The following is an 18,472-nucleotide window of genomic DNA, read 5'->3' as shown; positions in this document are numbered from 1 at the left end:
TTCAGGTCTTAATTTAAGAGTGAAATATGGGGCCCCAGAAAAAAACCACAAACAGAATAGCCCGGGTCTTATAGGGACAACAGGGGTCTGATCACAGCAGAGTACGTAGTACTTTTTTTTCTAGTTTGGGATCTTTACCTGGGGATGCTAAAGCCTTCTCCCTGACTGTGTATTCGGAAATCACCTTTGGCGGTGCCTGAGGATCACATGGAATGGTGAGGATAGAATGCATGTCCAGAACTTTCAAGACAAGCACCATGCCCGCTGTACTGTCACTCTAGGCTCAGCATCACATGCAATGTAATAAGCCTGCGTGAACTGATACCTGAGTGCAGTAAACCCCAAAGCTTAACAAATCCAAAGATGGCCAAAGATGATCAAAGCCCCCAGTTGGTTTTAAACACAAACACAAAAGGATGCAGACAGACAGCACAGAAGGTCATGCAAGGGCCTTGTTCAGGGTGAATAAAAGTTTCATCCTGACATTCAGTAGGGTCTCTCAAGCCATCAGCTGTGATCCCTGACTGTATAGTCCAGAGTCAACCTGAGTCCTTATGAACCTAGAACCACTGAAAGTGACCACAAGCACTGAAATAGAGCAGCATCTTGTGGAGTGAGGCCCTAAGAAATAAATGAACTGTGTTGGAAGCGATATTACAGGAAGCAGGACACTAACACTGCACACACATACAGAATTGATTCCCAGCAGCACACAATGTCCCGGACCACAAACAGGATGAATAATGAATACTCAGCCAGAAATAATCCCAAAGTATTTGTAAGTATAACGCGAAAACCAAATCAAAACAAAATAAAAGGGAATGCCCTGCCACAGAGGCAGGGTGGGCTGAGGGGATGGGGGGTGGGAGGGATACTGGGATTAGTGGTGGTGGAGAATGGGCACGGTGGAGGGATGGACACTCAATCACTGTATAACTGAAACCCAATCAGAAAAATTCATTAGTCTACCACTGTACCTAATGGTGTTTCATTAATAAAAATTTAAAAAAATAAATAAAAATAAATTAACTGAAGTTGTGGGCCTGGTGCAGTAGTTCCAGGATTAAGACAGCAACTTTTTAAGCTGCCAAGCGTGTTCAATCCTCAGCACCTCATGGCCCATGAACACCCCCCAGAGTGATCCCTCAGCACAGAGACAAGGATATTCAGGTTGTCCCCCAAATAAAAGTAAAACCTAAACAAATACACAGAAATTATATGTAGTACAAGAAGTAATCAGAGAACTCAGCAATGGCAGGAATCAGGAACTATTTAGAGGGACCTAAGTGATAGCTTAGCGCATGGGGAGCTTGCCATGCATGGGGCTAATCTGGGTCAATCCCCAACTCTCCAGATTCATGCAAACCCACAGAGAATGATTACTATGCACAGAGCTTACAGAAAGCCCCGAGCATCGCCAGGTGAGTACCAACAAGAAAACCAGGAGAAGGAACTAGATAAACAGCTACTGAATCTCTGTCCTCACCAGGACAGTCAAAGCTACTGTTGGACACACAGTCACGGCCCGGCACAGGAAGCCCACATGGCAAGGTTGACCCCGCACTGCTCTCACCAATGGCCCACAGGTGCTGATAGGTCTCCAGCATCACGTCCTTGTAGAGCTTTCTTTGAGAGGCATCTAAGCACGTCCACTCCTCTGGGGTGAAGATCACAGCCACGTCGTGGAAGGTCACCATGTCCTGATCCAGCATACAAAGGGGACAGGAGTCAGGGTCTTTCCCCACCCTTTTCCCTGGGATGTGAGGTCAGGATCCCAGGGCCCTAGAGGGGCTCAGGGTCTGTCCCCTCGTGAGGAACCAGCTTCCACCTGAACTCCTGACAGACTGGTCCCAACTTCTTTCTAAGACAACTGCATATATGAAAATGTGAGAAATGCTCTACTAGAAGGTTCCTGAAGGTGGTGGTCTAGCTCCTGACTCCAGGGAATTCCACCACTGCTCCTAACAGCACTTCAGAGAGTAACAACTGAGCACACAATCAGTGGGACCCAAATGAGTGACCCTGCTTTCAGCTCAAAACACTAAACATACACCCCCTGCATCCCACAGCCCATGTTCTAGGGAGAAGGGTCACTCAATGTCCAGCCACCGAGTTAAAGATGTGCATGCACATATGAGGCTGTAGGAATCTGATCATGGTTCAGAGCCACCCCAAATGCCTCTCAAAGAGCTCAGACAGCCCCGGAGACCAACAGCTCAGACAGCCAACAGCTCAGACAGCCCCAGAGATCCTTTGCTCTGTCTCCCTGGGACCAGCACATGCCCATAACTGCAAACAGAGCAGCCAATGAATGCTGGACTGTGTGATAGAGCAGAAGAAGCTCTACAGAGCGAGAAGGACAAAATAATGGAAACACATATCCTGGGGCCTGAGTTACTGTAGCTGCCAGAGCACAAACAGGGCCAGCACACCCGTGGACCCATGATGCACATCAGGTGGAAATTCGGAGCACAGAGCCAAGAGGAAGCCCTGAGCATCTCCCCTGTGGCACAAAAATAAAAAAAATACGAAAAGAAACAAATCAGCATGACTGTGTAACAGGAGAGTGGGGTGGGGATAGTGGGTACGGCTGGTGATACCTGCCATCCCATAGGGTCCTCTATGCACTGCCAGGTGCAATGCCAGAGTGCAGAGCCAAGAGTATAATCCCTAGAATCACTGCGTGTGTCTCCGAAAAGAAAACAAAATACCCAGACACCAGCCTTTGATGCCCAGCACCCCATATGGTCCCCGTGACATGTCAGGAGTCATCTCTGAGCATCAGTAATCTTTGAGATGTTGTGATACAAAAGCCAAATACAATGAAATTAACAGACAGCCTGGGTAGCTCCTGTCACTGAATCACCTCATTTTGTCACTCCTACCTGGGGTTTGTGTGTTCGACGGCATCTCACCATCTTCTCCTGCCTCTGATTTTCCCGAGGATCAGAACTGAAGGAGAAGTCAGAATTGTGAGCACTGGACAGGAGCAAAACCCCCAAGTTCTGATCAGCCACATCCTCGCGCACTGGCTCAAAGACCTGCCTGGGAGACACTGCCTAATGCTTCAGTCTCCCCAGGAGAAGAAAAATGGGTTGGCATCTGTGTTGCCTTTCATGACACAAGTTCTGGGCTTGGCTAAAAGAGAGAAAATTCGGGCCTGCCTTGTTCTGGGGACTCCTCCCGGATCCCACAGAAGGTGCTCACATGCCCAGCCAGGAAGGCCTCTGAAGCCAGGAAATCCCGTGCATCAGTGTCACCTTCTGGCCCCATGAGAGAGCCACAGTTTGGGCTATGATTGCATAGGGGAGCCCCTCTCTTCTTAAAAAAAATTTAAAAAAATCAGGGGCTGGAGTGGTCGAACAGTGGGTAGGGCGATTTGGTTTGCAAGTGGTCGACTTGGGTTCGATTCCCAGCATCCCATATGGTCCCCTGAGTACCACAGGAGTAATTCTTGAGACAGAACCAGGAGTAACCCCTTGCATCGCCGGGTATGAGCCAAAAAGCAAATAAAAATTTTAAAAAAAATTTCTACAGGGGCGGGAGCAATAGCACAGTGGGAAGGGTGTTTGCCTTGCACGCATCCAACCCGGATTCAATTCCAGCATCCCACATGGTCCCCCAAGCACCGCAAGGAGTGCTTCCTGAGTACAGAGCCAGTAGTAACCCCTGAGCATCGGCTGGATGAGACCCAAAAACCAAAAAAATAAACAAAAACTTTGTACAGACATAGACTTTTACCAGCAGTACACAAACAAACGAACACACACACCCTTTACCCGCAGTACTCACCTTGATAGCCAGGGATCTGGGAAGGACTTTGCAACTTGATGTAAAGAGGCAGATATTCCTATTCCAACATACAGTAAACCTGTTAGGATGCTTCCGTTGCTGGCACGAATCAATCCTCTGCATCCTCACGGGCCCCAGAGCACTACCAGGAATAATATCTGAGGCTAGAGCCAGAGAAAGCCCTCAGGGTATCTCCAGGAATGCAGAACCCCCATTCCACACGCCAAAAGTAGCCCCAAAAGGAAATTATCATTGGCAAACCCCGGCCACCTGCAGATCCACCATCCTGGCCTGACCAACGACTCCAGCCGATGAAAAAGCTGGACAGCAACAGGGTCTCAAGCCTTTGGGGGGGCTGCAGCTGTGCCCCTCAAAGTGAATCTGGAGATACTGCAGCAGCGAAACTGGGGCAAGGACCCAACATGGGTCAGCTCGGAGGGTTCAGACGCACAAGACCCAGTCCTCAGCAGGTCCTGCACACCAAGGCCCGCAGTCCCCACGCTCAGCCCTGCGACAACCCGCGGTTGCTCCAACGCGGAGCTGAAGGTGACTGTGGCCACAGCGGTCCCCCTGGATCACGCACTAACACCCGCGACCCCAGGCATCCCATTACAGCCCCCGATGAACCTCCCAATTCTCCGCGCCCCCCAAAAGACTCCAACATACCTCAGGAACCGCCTGGATATCGGGGAACACAAGAAAAACAAGCGCAAGAGGCCCCTAGAGCTGGTGCGGTCCCGCAGGCTCACAGTGTGGACTTGGGGAGGCACGGCTGCTCCCCGGAGGTCACCCCCATCCTGCAGCAAGACAAAATCGGCCTTCAGAGTCCCGCTTCCTCACTGGGGCCCCACTTTGTCCTTTACTCACGTGAACAAGGACTATCTGACCCAGTTTCCAGGAAGATAAGCACCAGGAAGGCCCCGCTGTGATGTCATTTCCAGTGCTGCAAGCAGCCTTAAAGTGCCAGACTCGACTTGAGTAGAAAACCTTTTTCCCCACCCAGGTGAGCTGAAGCGATAGCACAGCGGGTAGGGCGTTCGCATTACAAGCGGCCAACATGGCCGACCCGAGTTCGATTCCTCCGCCCCTCTCAGAGAGCCCGGCAAGCTACCGAGAGTATTGGATATGCCAGACACAGTAAAAACAAATTCTCCAATGGAGACGTTACTGGGCCCGCTCGAGCAAATCGACGATCAACGGGAGGGCCTTTACCTTTACCTTAGGTGAATCCGTGGCGGGTGCGGATGGATTCTCATAAAGGGGTGGAGAGGCACCTGCTGGAGTAGCTGGTCAGAGTGGGAGCTCTGGTAAGAAGAAGTCCCCTGATGCTTTACTGGTCAGTCCAGTGTGGAGACAATGCTCTCATACACAAGGCCATCAGGAAAAGTGCAACAGGGTTGATCCAGGTAAAACAGGCAAGTAGGGAGTGGGTGGGGCACAGGACAGTGAGTTTCTTAGGAAAGTAACAAATCAAGATGGGGTTGAAGCAGTGACTGGGAAGCCAGCGCTGGAGAGGAACTGGAACAAACCAGACATAGATCAGCCACCTGAGAGCTGGACAGATACGAGAACAGGAAGAAAGGCTGCTAAGGACATCTGAGAGCAATTTACGCGTTAATGCTCTACGTCTGACAACACAGGAGCAATGGAAAGTCACTGGCAAGGAACGTTCGATGGGGAGGCTTCAGAAATATATTTTCAAACCCAGAGTATGGACCAGGAGTGACAAGTACAGTGGGTTAGCACTTGCACTGAACTTGGTCAACTTGAGTTCCATCCCTGGCACCCCAAATGGTTGCCTGAGCACCACCAGAAGTGTCAGGTGTGCTTCCAAAATCAAAAATGTTACTGAAAGAGTATAAGGACCCATTCTAGAATGGAGGTATATACTGAACTTACAATTAGCAAACTTTCCTGGTAAAAAGCCGTTACTTAGCCTTTTCAACAACCTAAATGATTTATAGTATCATATGACTACTAGATTATTGGGATTTTTACTACTTCCCAAAACAAAAAGGTTCAGGCTTTTTTCCCCCTGTAATATTAGTGAAGTGAGAAGTGCTGTTCTATACCTTTTTTATTTTTGGGTCACAACTGGCAATGCCCAGGGATTACTCCTGGTTCATGCAGTCAGGAGTTACTCCTGGCGGTGCTTAGGGGACCATATGGGATGCTGGGAATTGAACCCGAGTTGACCACGTGCATGTACTCCTATGGGTACATGCTTTTATAAAAGAAAAGGGGATAAAAAATTACACTTGGGGCCATAGTGACAGTACAGTGGGCAGGGCGTTTGACTTGCACACAGCTGACCTGGGTTTGGTCCCTGGCATCCCATTTGGTTCCCCGAGCACTGCCAGGAGTGATTCCTGAGCACAGAGGCTGAGTGCAGAGTCAAGAATAAGCCCTGAGCATTGCCATTGTGACCCAAAAAGCGGAGGAAAAAAATGCATTATCCTAAATGAAAGTTAAAAGTCCATAATTTTGCTCAGAGCCTCCAAGTCCTTCCTTTTCTCCTAACAGCCTCTTGTTCAAAGGACTCAAGAATGTTCATATCTAAGAACTTCCAATTAAGGAGTAGGAGAGAATACGCCAGACTGAAGCAGATACTGGCCAAATGAAAGCCAGAGGGCCTTCCCTGGTACCCCTTACCCACTGGTCCCCTGAGGAGGGCACAGACGTCAAGCACTGTCAGGCGTGGTTCCAAATCTCATCTCATCTGCTCCCCATACAGTGAGATAGACCCAGAGAGAGGAGCTCAGAGGGCTTAGCACTTGCTTTACTTTTGGGGGACATGGCATGGCTCCCCCTGCAACCCAGACACACGGACACTGAGGGGGAAAGTCTTTGACTATCTCCAAGTTTGTAGCAAACGGGGGGTGGGGGGGAAGACAGAAGAAATACCCCAACACCCAAAAAGAAGTTCAAAGAATTCTTGTGTGTCAAAACAAATTCTGGAGTGGGAGGGTTGCGCTCATACGTACTGATGCTCAGTGGACCCTACGGTGTGTCAGGAATAACCCTGGTCACTGCAAGAAAGACAAATGCCCTCCTGACTATACTACTGACCAGCCCCTAAGAGTAAGACATTTAAAACCTATTGCCGCTGTTCCCCGGAAAACCCCTTTCTGCAAGTACTCACAACAACAGCAGGGTACAACTCTGGTCTGGGAGAGATGGACGGTGATGGATGCTTGGAATCTTGACAGGTGAGGAAGAAATTCTTTTTTCTGAGGAAATATAATCATATAGGGTTAAAACAGATAGTAAGTTGATAGGGTACTTTTTCTTTCAAGCAGCTAAGCCGTAACAGTACCTATGCTCACCCACCCCAGCACTTTTAAAAATGATGCCTGAGCACAGAAACAAGAGTAACCCCTGAGCCCTGAGTTATGCTGTGGCCCAAAAAACTACAATAAAAAGATTATAAAGGAATTGGAGAGATTGTATAGCAGGTGAGGTGCCTGTCTTCCAATCAGCCAAACCAAGTTTGAATCCTGGCATCCTATATGGTTCCCTGAGCCCAGTCAGGAATGATCCTTGAGTGCAGATGGAGGAGAAGTAACTGAGTCTTGCAGTTTTACACCTCCAGATTAAATAATTAATTCATTTAAATGAATAAAAGGGTGTGACCAAGACTGATCCGAAATTGCATTACTAGAAGGTTTAGGGCACACTCTAGAAGTCTCTGAGCTACTTGCTGCTGAGATTGCACATTTGGCTGCAAGACCCACTACGACATGGCACAACCTGATGCACCCCTCTGGACCCACCCCTCAACACTGAGATGTATTAAAGCTCTACATCTTGGGGGGTGAGTGATAGCATAGACAAATGAGCATTTGTTTTGAAGGCAGCCAACCTGGGTTGAATTCTGGACATCCCTCATGGTTCCTGGCACCACTAGGAGTGCTTGCTGAACGGAGAGCCATGAGGAACCAACGTGCATTGCTGGGTGTGACCCAAAAAGCAAAATTTAAAAAAAAGAAAAAGTAAAGAGAAGCTCCCACCTCCCTGTGCTCCCAAAACCCACAGAATGCACAAGGAACAAGTGAAAATCCAAGGCGCTGCTTATGCTTCTGAGCCCCAAGCACATACATATGCACTGCCCCTCCCCCAACCCACCCCATCACTGGCCCCCGGCTCTGGGTTCACTCCAGGCTGGTGCGGGATGCCGGTATCGAACCCAGTCGGCCGGATCCCCCCCCTTATGCATCTTTCTAAATAAATTCTCCTTAGTAACAACGACCTTGTTGCCCTCAAAATCTATTTAAAAGCAAGATAAAGCTTTCCGCAGCAGCTCTTGGTGTGTCCCGGGTGAGGGGCCGCCACCCCGGGCCACCGCCACGGATCGACCCCGCCGCCCACAAGGCGGAGATCGTGAATGTTCAGGCGCTCAGAGCGACCACTCTGGCGACCGGCGGGAAACCGACCTTCCCGGACCCCCGGCCTGGGTGCCCCCTCACCCGCTCCTCACCTTCCGCACGGAAACCAGCCCGCCAGCACTTCCCACCCGACTTCCAAGAGTTCTAAGGCGGCAAGAAAGAGGATCCCGATTCTGTGACGTCATCATCAGTGCGACCAGAGCCTTAAAGGGCCAGGCTTCAAATATTCCTGAGCAGGTACTTGCCTGGTCAGGCCCTCCCGTTGATCGTCGATTTGCTCGAGCGGGCCCAGTGACGTCTCCAATATGGCCGCTTGTAAGGCGAACGCCCTACCCGCTGTGCTATCGCTCCAGCTACGGCCATACCACCCTGAACGCGCCCGATCTCGTCTGATCTCATAAGCTAAGCAGGGTCGGGCCTGGTTAGTACTTGGATGGGAGACCGCCTGGGAATACCGGGTGCTGTGCCTGGTCAGAAAGGTTTATTTTTCCCCGTTTCTGGAATAGGATCAAGTGATCAGAACATCTGATGTTTGCCAGGTCTGGGATAGATGGAGAGTGACGGACTGGACAGATAGCATGTCGATCAGAAGTCTTTGTTTTGACGAAGGAACTAAAATTCACAAAGATACTTTGCGAACAGCCACCCAGACCATCTCTCTGAGTCCCCAAGTTCATTTTTATCACACTGAAATCCAGGTCTTGAGTAGCTTCAACTGTTTATTTTCACAATGATAGAAGAGAGCTAGAAACTAAGTGAATCACATGGCTCAGAAAGGGATCAGGGGTAGCCCAGAAGGGGACTCAGGGACTGTTGATGACTGGGAAGACATTTGTGTACGCAAAAATTCCTGTGTCTGTATTTGTGAGTGTTCAGAGCAAAGGATGCTCTCCAGTTATTCTTCGAGAGTTATACGCAGAAACTCTTCAAACAGTGCTCAAAATCTACATAGAAGTGATTCTAAATGGATCAGGCAAATGAACAGAAAGTCCCTTAACTGCTGTGCAGCTAAATAGTCTTTTAATATTTTAGTACTTGATGATTGAATAAGCTATAATTCTTCAAAATTTGAACCAGTGAGCAAGAATAACTGTACAGTAGTTGTGCAGGAGAAAGTCTTTTTTTTTCAGACATGTTGATCTATTGATCTATTGTTTGGCTATGATGATTTGGTGCTTGTTACATTAAGAATATGAAATTTATTTAGTTTACAAGTTTACTTTTCAGCGGAGTTATTCCATAAACCTACTCAATTTCTTGTAACCATTCCACTAGAGTGCCAGATCGTCACAGAGTGCAAATAGGCTAGGGTCCCCCCAAAGTGAGATGGTAAAGATCAATAGCTGATTTTTTTTATGTGTGTGTATTCGCTTTTCTTTGTTTCGGTAACTATGCTTGCCTCCCTATGCTTATATAAATTTACGGGGTACCAGGATGTGATTCTGGTGAATTTAATTTTGTGGGTGCTTATGAAAAGGACAGGGGCATCAGGATGTGCTTTTTTCTAATCAACCAACTGTGCTTCTCTTTGGAGGCTGCTGCTTTGGCTAGCAGAACAGCCTGCAAGCTGGTGTGAACAAACACTCCAAATTTTGGAGTTCATTTGAGATTTGATGGTGTGGGGACCCAACATCCTAAGTCCCTGGGATGTCTGTGAAGGGCCTTCAAAGGACCTGTTAGTGCTGGCGATCTTCTCTCTGGTTCCGAGAGTCAGCTCTGGGATGGTGTAGAAGGCTGGACGCAGCACAACCTCCCCTATCTTCAACTTCCCATATCTTCCCACTACCACACTGCCCTCCCATTGTTCATCGATTTGCTCAAGCAGGACCAATAATGTCTCCATCATGCGACTTGTTGTTACTGCGTTTGGCATATCTAATACGACATGGGGAGCTTGCCAGGCTAGGCTGTGGGGGCGAGATACTCTCAGTAGCTTGCCAGACATTCTGAGAGGGGCGGAGGAATCAAACTCGGAGCAGCCTCAAGGGCCACGTGCAAGGCAAACGCCCAACCCACTGTGCTATCGCTCCAGCCCAACTACTACACTATTCTGTTGAAAATATAGTTCTAAAAATTTTATGTTTAACATTGGTAGGTCCTACCTCCCTTGCCACAGGGAGCTTAGGTTTACCACAGTGTACCTTAGGCACTCCCATTCTTCTGTGTTTCTCTGTAACTTCCTTCTCAGTGATTTGCTTTCCCAACTGACCTGTCACCTTTTTCTCCTACTCAGACTCTGTTCATTTGTAAGGTCTAAATCCTCAGAAATCTGAGTGAAAAACTGCTTTTCTTTTCTCCTTTGCATAGTTAATTTAGAGCAATGTCCTTTTTGTATACACATAGGAAGATAGTTCATACTCTGTAACTTGGGAGTTAATTGACTCCAAATAATGCTTCAGACCTGGGTATCTGCTGTCTTATCCTAAGCCTCATAGCACCTTAAAGGCAGTGTCACAATCAGGGAGTGGATGGACCCAGGGCTAGCTGTGAGGTACCCTGTCATCGAAATGGGCTAGAACAAAGCGTTATATAAGTTAAGAGCATGGTCATGAACAAATTTTGTCATGATCCAAAAGTAACAACTAGATTGGTACTATTCTAGGTACCACTTGTGATTGCTTTCAATAGAAGAAAAAAATAAAGTACTTTATTGATATGAAAAATTATAGAATTTTTTTCAGTTTCACTACCCAGTAAGGATAAGTGTCTTTTACTCCCAGGGTAAGACTCTGGATTTCCTCCTTGCAGTGTCCAGAGATCACAGATGTAATGGCAGGGAGAGAGCCCGCATCCCACACCTCTCAAGTCACATGCTTGCTCCACTGAGCTATCCTGCTGGGTATAATGATATTCATTTTGAATGTGTGAATCTTCCCAGCTCACGCATATTCAGTGACCCTATTCCCAAGTCAGATTGCAGCAATGCCAAATCCTGATGCTGTAGTTTGATTTCTGAAATAAATCACAGCAAGTCAGGTAAGAATTAGTCGAATGACCCCTGGATGAACAGGCCGAGAAGGTGGATGACATCTCTGTGGTTCTCACAGTCCAAACAGGCCCAGAGTAAAGGGAAGATCCATTGGGAATATCGCTGGGAGGAGCATGGCAATCACAACTAGCCTTTTGGCTTTTCTATTTGACTAGACCCAGGGATATCTGGTTTCATATGGCATACTGCTAGTCAAACCCAGTGCAAGGCAAGCACCCTCCCCACTATACTATGACTTCAGCACAAACTAGCTTCATTATGGGCTCACTCAATGATTTTCTAACATAAAAGCAAAAGAATATTTCATAGTGGGCCTTAGAATATTTCATAGTGTAGACCAATGGCGTCTGTTCCCTCTAGGAACACGAAGAGCCTCAAACCTATCATTCATGATCTTGATGAAGAAGTCTGACCATCTGGTAGGTGGGCGGCCACGAGGTCTTTTGAAATCCCGTGGAATCCATTAGGTAACAGCTTTAGTCCAGCGGTCGTCTCTAAATCTCATTACGTGACAAGCCCATCTGATTTTTGACACCTTGGCATATGAGACATCATCCCTGATTCTTGATCATCTACAGAGGTCAGAACTCCGGATTCTTTCTCTCATTTGAGTGAAATGTGATATCCCAAGCATAGCTCTTTTAATTCCTCTTTGGGATACCAGAATAGCGTTCTCATCCTGTTTGCCTAGGGCCCAGGTCTCTGAGGCATAGGTTAATGCAGGAAGAAGAGTGGAATCAAAGAGATGTTCCTGGAGCCACAGAATCTTCGTCCTCTTAGCTATTTCTTCGACGCACTTGAAGGAGTTCTAAGCCGCTCTCTTCCTCCTGTGCAGCTCTGAGACCAGGTCATTTGTCACGTTGACTTCATGACCTAGGTACACACACCTGTTGCATTCAAAGATGGACGTTCTGTTGAGAGCGAATGGGGCGGCCGGAACGAGGCTGTTTCTCATAAGCACTGTTTTCATAAGATTCAGCTGTAGTCCGACCTTTCCACACTCACGGTCAAAGTTTGCCAGCATTTTTACTGCTTGGCTAATGTTTGGTGTCATTTAAACAATATCATCAGCAAAGCGGAGTTAGTGTAGTTGCCGACCATCTATCTTCACTCCTATTCCTTCACATTCCAGTCGTCGCATGATGTTCTCGAGGGTGGCACTGAAGAGTTTCAGTGAAATAGTATCACCCTGCCAAACCCCTCTCTTGACATCAATGATTACTTCTTCGTAGAACGGTGAGATCCTGGTAGTGAAACCGTAATACAGCTCACATAGGATCTTGATGTATTGAGTTTGAATGCCCTGATTGGCTAGGGTTTCAATGACTGCTTCCATTTCAACAGAATCAAAGGCCTTCTTTAAATCAATGAACCTTAGGTAGAGCGGCATCTTGAACTCCCGGAAAACCTCAATGAGCTTGGTTATCATTTGGATATGGTCGATGGTGCTGAATCCTTTGCAGAACCCGGCTTGCTTGCAAGGTTGTTTGTCATCTAGTGTCCTGCCAATCCTATTCAGGATGACTCAAGTGAACAACTTGTAGATGATAGACAATAGGCAGATCAGGCTATAGTTACCAATGTCATGAATGTTTCCCCTTCTTGTACAGTAGTACAGTCCTGCTGGTTTTCCATTGGGACAGAACCTTGCATACACACAGGTAGCGTGTGAAGAGCCGAGCCAGTGTACTGATGAGTACTGACGGCAGGTTCTTCAGGTGTTCAGGTCTGACTTTGTCTGGGAGAGTTGCTGTTCATTTCTTTACTGACGAAATGGCGTGTCAGATTTCGGAAGGGAGAACATTGGGAACGACATATCCAGCCTGTGAAATTTGGTATGTCGGCAGGTGGACATGGCTATCGAAAAGATTTGAGTAGAAGTTATGGATAATCTTCTCCATTGCCCTTCTGGAATATGTGATATATCCACCAGGACGTCAGAGGGCAGTCATCTTGGTTTTGTAGTTGGTGAAGGACAGGCAGGCTTTATGAATGCTTTTCCCGGCTTCTGCCACATCTACCAGCACTTCTGCTCATCTCTCTCTGAGGTCTTCCTTGATCGCATCCCTGTACTGCTTTGCGAGCTTCGACATTCGCATATGGTTGCCTGAGGCATGTGCCAAACCATATTGGCGAATTAGCTCAAGAGTTTTCGAAGACAGGCGTATTTTTGTGGCTATCTCTCTCTTGGCATTCCTCGCACAATCATGGAGGTGCTGAACCATTGATCATATTCCTCATCAATGTTGTCAACAATGGCATGTTTTCATGTTGCTGCAATAGTGCCAAAGAGCTCCCAGTTGGTTATCATTCTGGGAGTTCTCTTCTTAAACTCTGCAGCCCTTTCTCCCTGCTCTGTGAATTAGAACTTTGCATGAAGGAGATGGTGGTCCAATCCTGTTTGGAATTTTGGGACAATAGCCACATTGGTCAGGCAAAACCGTTACAACCCCCACAGAACAAGATAAGCGGAACTCTGAGAACTTGGACACCAGGCTCAATGTACCCGGGGACAGAGATTCTCTGTTTGATCCCACCAACCACAGGTGACGAAGGGATTAAAGTCAGGACCCCCACCCTACCCTGCCCTGTCTGCTTCCACCAACCACCAGACACCCAGGGATTGGATTGCACACAGAAGACCCATTCTACCCCTAGTGGTGCCAGATAAATACCTCACCAGCAGACCTCCACTATCTCCACTACCGCCACTACCCAGCCACCGCCACGCTCCAGGACACTTTCCGGATCATGCGGCCGTGCGACACATCATAAGACACTAAATGCCCATCTTCCAGAATTGCTGTACCATATTTGATAAGGTTCAAATATGGATTGATCCATGGGAACACCTACAAGGGTGATAAGAGGCTGCCCCAAAAGCCTCAATCCCTCTCGGAGAGCCTGGCAAGCTACCGAGAGTATTCCGCCTGCACAGCAGAGCCTCGCAAGCTATCCGTTCTGTATTTGATATGTCAAAACCAGTAATTACAAAGGGTCTTATTCCTGTGACCCCGAAGGCATCACCAATATGTCAGCATTGAGACGGATGAGAAAGAAGAGGCCGATAAAATCTCAAGGCCGAACTAGGCTGCCACAACGAAGGAAGACAAAAATGATTATCTGTACTTTCAATGCACGTGTGTTAGCAACAGATACATCCATTGAGGACCTGATGGTAAAAGCGCGAATGATCAAGTACAACATCATTGGTCTGACTGAGACAAGAAGGCACCAATCTAATCACGCCATTTTCGACACTGGAGAAGAATTGTTCCTCGGAAAATGCGATAAAAGTGTGGAAAGAGAAGTAAAATTATTTGGTTTGTTTTGAGTCGCACACAGCAATATATAGGGTTTATTCATGGTGCTGGGCTGAGGAAATACTCCTGGCCATGCCTGGGGACCATGTTGGATGTCAAGGATGTAACCAGCAGTGATTCCTGAGTGCAGAACCTGGAGTCACCATGTGCATCACCAGCTGGACCCCAAAATGAAACAAATCAAAAAAATTAAGTTGGACTCATAATAAATAAGGCCCACAACTGGGGAGATACTCCAGCAAATTGGGGCTCACTTGTAACCTACATATTTAGCATACTGAGTCCCGTCCATTCCTCCAGGGTGAAGCTCACAGCCACATCGAGGAAGGTCACCAAGTCCTGAAACGACATACACAGGGAACAGGAGTGAGGCAATCCCATCCCATACTATGGTGTAGGGCCTGACCACAGCTCCCTCAGGCATAAGACAGAAAAGTGGGAAGAATGAAGAATTGCCTGATTGTTGATGTACAATGATTCTCGGCAACATTATGGTTGATGTCTGCCATAAAACCCTCCAAAATAGGGCCTCAGGTCCAAGCCAGAATCTGAGCAACGACTGAGAAAATGTTGAACCTTGCCAGTCCAGAGTGAGAGGTGGTTATGTATGTATGTGTGCATGTATTTAATTTACTAAAGAGAAAAATCCCCAACTGCTAATAAAATTTTAGGATTAAAATTGATGAGCAAACAAACTTGCAATATCAATAGATGTAGAAAATGCTGCCATCCCTTATGGTTCCTCGAGCACTGGCAGATGGAAATCCTTCGTACAGAACCAGAAATAACCTGAGAATCCCTGGGTATGGCCCCTCCCCTTCAACATCTTTCAAAAAAACCAAACAAATAAGTCTAATGGTGTTGGACCCCTGGTACTCCATATGTTCAGTCCCCCACTCCTGTGAGGACTGACCTTTGAGCACCATTAATGTGGCCCATTCAAATTAACAGAAAAAAAAAACAGAACAGTGGCTTCAAACAGAGAGATGATCAATCAGGCCATGAGCCAGATCCCCCGTCACCTTCCTGAAACAATCAGAGTCTATCGGCCTGGAAAGCTTGTGCTACATGTCACTGCACTGCGTCATCTTCTCACTCTCCTGCCTGAAGATGTTGTGGCAGAGGCCAGATCACCATCCCCTGCCTGTTTTTCCTGTGGACCAACAGGAGGCTCCGTGCAAGGACCTGAGTCGTGGGCAACAGAGAGGAGCAAAACCAGCCCTTGCCCCCACCTGACCAGAAGTCCCTGAATTGGAGCCAGAAAGGTAGTGACCAGTCGGATGTTTGGACACTGGCTCACAGAACTATCCATGGGGAGACACTGCCTGATGTTCCTATCTTTCAGGGGACAGAGAAGTGGGTTGTGACCCGGCTGCCTGTCTGGACAAGAGCAGTTGAGGTCTGCAGGGGAGGAAACCGCACTGCTGCCCAAGCCCCGGGACTCTACCATGTTAACAACACAGGAAGGTCCCTAAGGTCAGAGACTAACTCTGAGGCCAGGAACTCCCTCGCAGAAGCAGCCCCTGCATGCCCCAGTGACCACAGCATGGTTATTGGCTCTGCTGTGGGAGTAGCCACAGGGACTCAGGGTGAACAAACCTTCAGCTGCCCTCTTGCAGAGTGGATGGGACATGGGCCTAGGCACTCGCTTCCAGGAACAAAGGTTACTTCTGGGCTCCTGTAGGCCCAGAATGTCCCTCTCTGACCCTCTGGACCTGGACCCATCCTGGTCGTGATTTACTCTAATCAACCAATCAGCACATGAGCCTCATACAGCACTTGATCCTATTTTGCAAGAATCAATCTGAAAACCAAGTAAACAGTGTGTTGTATCACAAAACTATTCAAATAACCAGGGTTTTTACTATGAACCATGATGTTACATGTGTCTAACAAATGGAATTTCTAGAGTGAGTCTACTTTTAAATCATGAATATTATATCTTGGGGCCTGGAATGGTAATACTGCGGGTAAGACATTCACCTTGCACTTGGCTGACCCAGGTTCAATATAATAGAACATATATGGGACCCTGACCCTTATAGGAAATGGTCCCTGAGTTCAGAGGCAGGAATAAGCCAAGGACAATGAAGGGTGTTTACCAAAAACAACTTCAAATTCAACTTCAAAAGGTAACGCTAATGAATCAAAACAACAACAATGAAAATTACTCAAGTGTGAATTCTGAGGTGCGCACACAAGGTCGATGTAAAGAATAGTGAGTTGGTAGGTCACATGGTAACACGTTGGGTGTTCTTCTCTCCAAAGAAATAAAGACACATGGACCAAAACAACTGATGGCCAATGGATAGTGCATAGTCACCCTTTAATTCAGAACCAAATAGCATACTTAGAGAACATCTGAGGACATCTGAGGTACAGAACTGCACGTATTGTGATTCACCATTGACAGAGGTCAAGCGTTTCAACAGAGACAATTCTTTGGAGGAATTAACTCAAGGACAAATAGAAAGACTTGGGTTGGCTGCTTGCAAGAAAAGTACCCTACTTTTTGTACTATTGCTCTGGCCCTTTCTAAGTGAATTATACACATCAGGAGTCACCCTGAACAAAGCTTACCCAACAACACCCCCTCCCCGGAAATCAACTATTTTTCTTAAAAAAGGAAAACGAAACTTTACCGAAAGTGAACCCTGATCACCTCCAGATGTGGTACATGAGCCGAACAGAAATAATAATAATGAAAAAGTTTCATTTGCAAACCTCATGCTCCTGTAAGGACAAAGACACGTAGTGGCCCCACCCCATCAGGGCAGTCAAACAAAGAACAAAGGACAACTGGGTCTCTGCTGCAGTGGGGCTGGGGCTCTTCCCTTCTAAGTGAATCTGAAGGTGCCACACTAAGGATGCCAGGGCCAAAGGCTTCGGACAGGGCCAAGAAGAGTCAGGTGCTGGCAGGTTCAGGAGGGCTAAGCCCCACCCTTTGCAGGTCCTGCAGCCCCAGACCCACCGGCCTTTGACCCTTCCAGGAACTGGAGGAGATCCTGGCCAAGGGGAACCCCCAAGATCACTTGTTCACACCTGCGACCCATGTGCCTGGCACAGCCCCCACTGCATCATCCAAAGCCGCTGGGTCCCCGGAAAGCTTTCACCTTACCTCACAACAGGAACCGCCTGTGCATTCAGAACAGTGGAAAACAAGCGCGGAAGCACCCCCCAATTTGACGCAGCCCCACCACTCACAGTGCCAAGACGTGGGGCGCTCACCTGAGGCCACTTGCGTTCTGCCACAAAATCAGCCTCACAGTTTCCCTGTCATGCCAGGCGCCAGTTCCTCCTCTACCCAGGAGACCAAATGGCGGCCAGAGCCAGGCAACCACACCTAGCACAGGAAGGATTTCTGAATGGTCCGTCTATGACATCATTTCTGCTTCTGCCAGGAGCCTTAAAGAGCCATGGTCCAGATGCAGAGACCATCTGTGCCCACCCAGGTGAATTCGTGCTACAAGGGGGATGAACTGGATAAAGGAGTGGAGAGGCAGCTGCTAGAGTGTTTGCTCATACAGTGGGGGCCTTGGGATAAGGGCAGGACTCCTGATACTGCACTGGTCAGTAAAACATTGAAACAATGCTCTCACACACAGTCCATCAGGAAAAACACATGTGGGTTGATTCAAGGTCAAACAGGCAGGTTAGTGCAAGGCACCAGACATTGAGTTGTGTGAGGAAGTAATCAGGATGAGGTGAAGGCAGTGGAAATGGCAGCCTTCTATGATCCTCAGATTCCTCCATGGAGCACAGAAAATTTCCTAGAGGCCCAGCCAGGTGCCTCAGGAGTTCCTGAGTACCAGCACCCCCTGCAGGCAGGCAGCAGTGCTGCCCATGGGAACTACAGCCTGGAATGTGGCTCTGCCATTGGGAAAGACTGGGATGTAGGGTAGACAAACCTTCAGCCACTCTCTTGCAGGGTGAACAATGACATGCGCCTGTGCACTCTGTCCATGGGAACAAGGTCACTTCTG

General features: G+C 47.9%; 1 protein-coding gene, 1 non-coding gene and 1 pseudogene across 2 annotated transcripts in view; 2 read left to right on the top strand and 1 right to left on the bottom strand.

Moving 5' to 3' along the window:
* LOC130021999 (zinc finger protein 345-like) overlaps positions 1-18,472 on the bottom strand; it is a gene marked incomplete at its 3' end in the record, with an annotated part of 128,233 nt that overhangs the window by 96,560 nt on the left and 13,201 nt on the right. The gene's annotated exons all lie outside the window — the stretch shown is intronic.
* Positions 4,096-4,190, top strand: LOC130022556 (uncharacterized; annotated as a pseudogene).
* LOC130022540 (5S ribosomal RNA) lies at positions 8,529-8,647 on the top strand. The gene has a single exon (XR_008792272.1). It is a non-coding gene; the product is annotated as a 5S ribosomal RNA (ribosomal RNA).

The sequence above is a fragment of the Sorex fumeus genome, unplaced genomic scaffold (genome assembly GCF_029834395.1).
Source record: "Sorex fumeus unplaced genomic scaffold, SorFum_2.1 ptg000019l, whole genome shotgun sequence".
NCBI classification, from domain to species: Eukaryota; Metazoa; Chordata; class Mammalia; order Eulipotyphla; family Soricidae; genus Sorex; species Sorex fumeus.
This window is presented reverse-complemented; position numbering and strand designations above follow the sequence as displayed.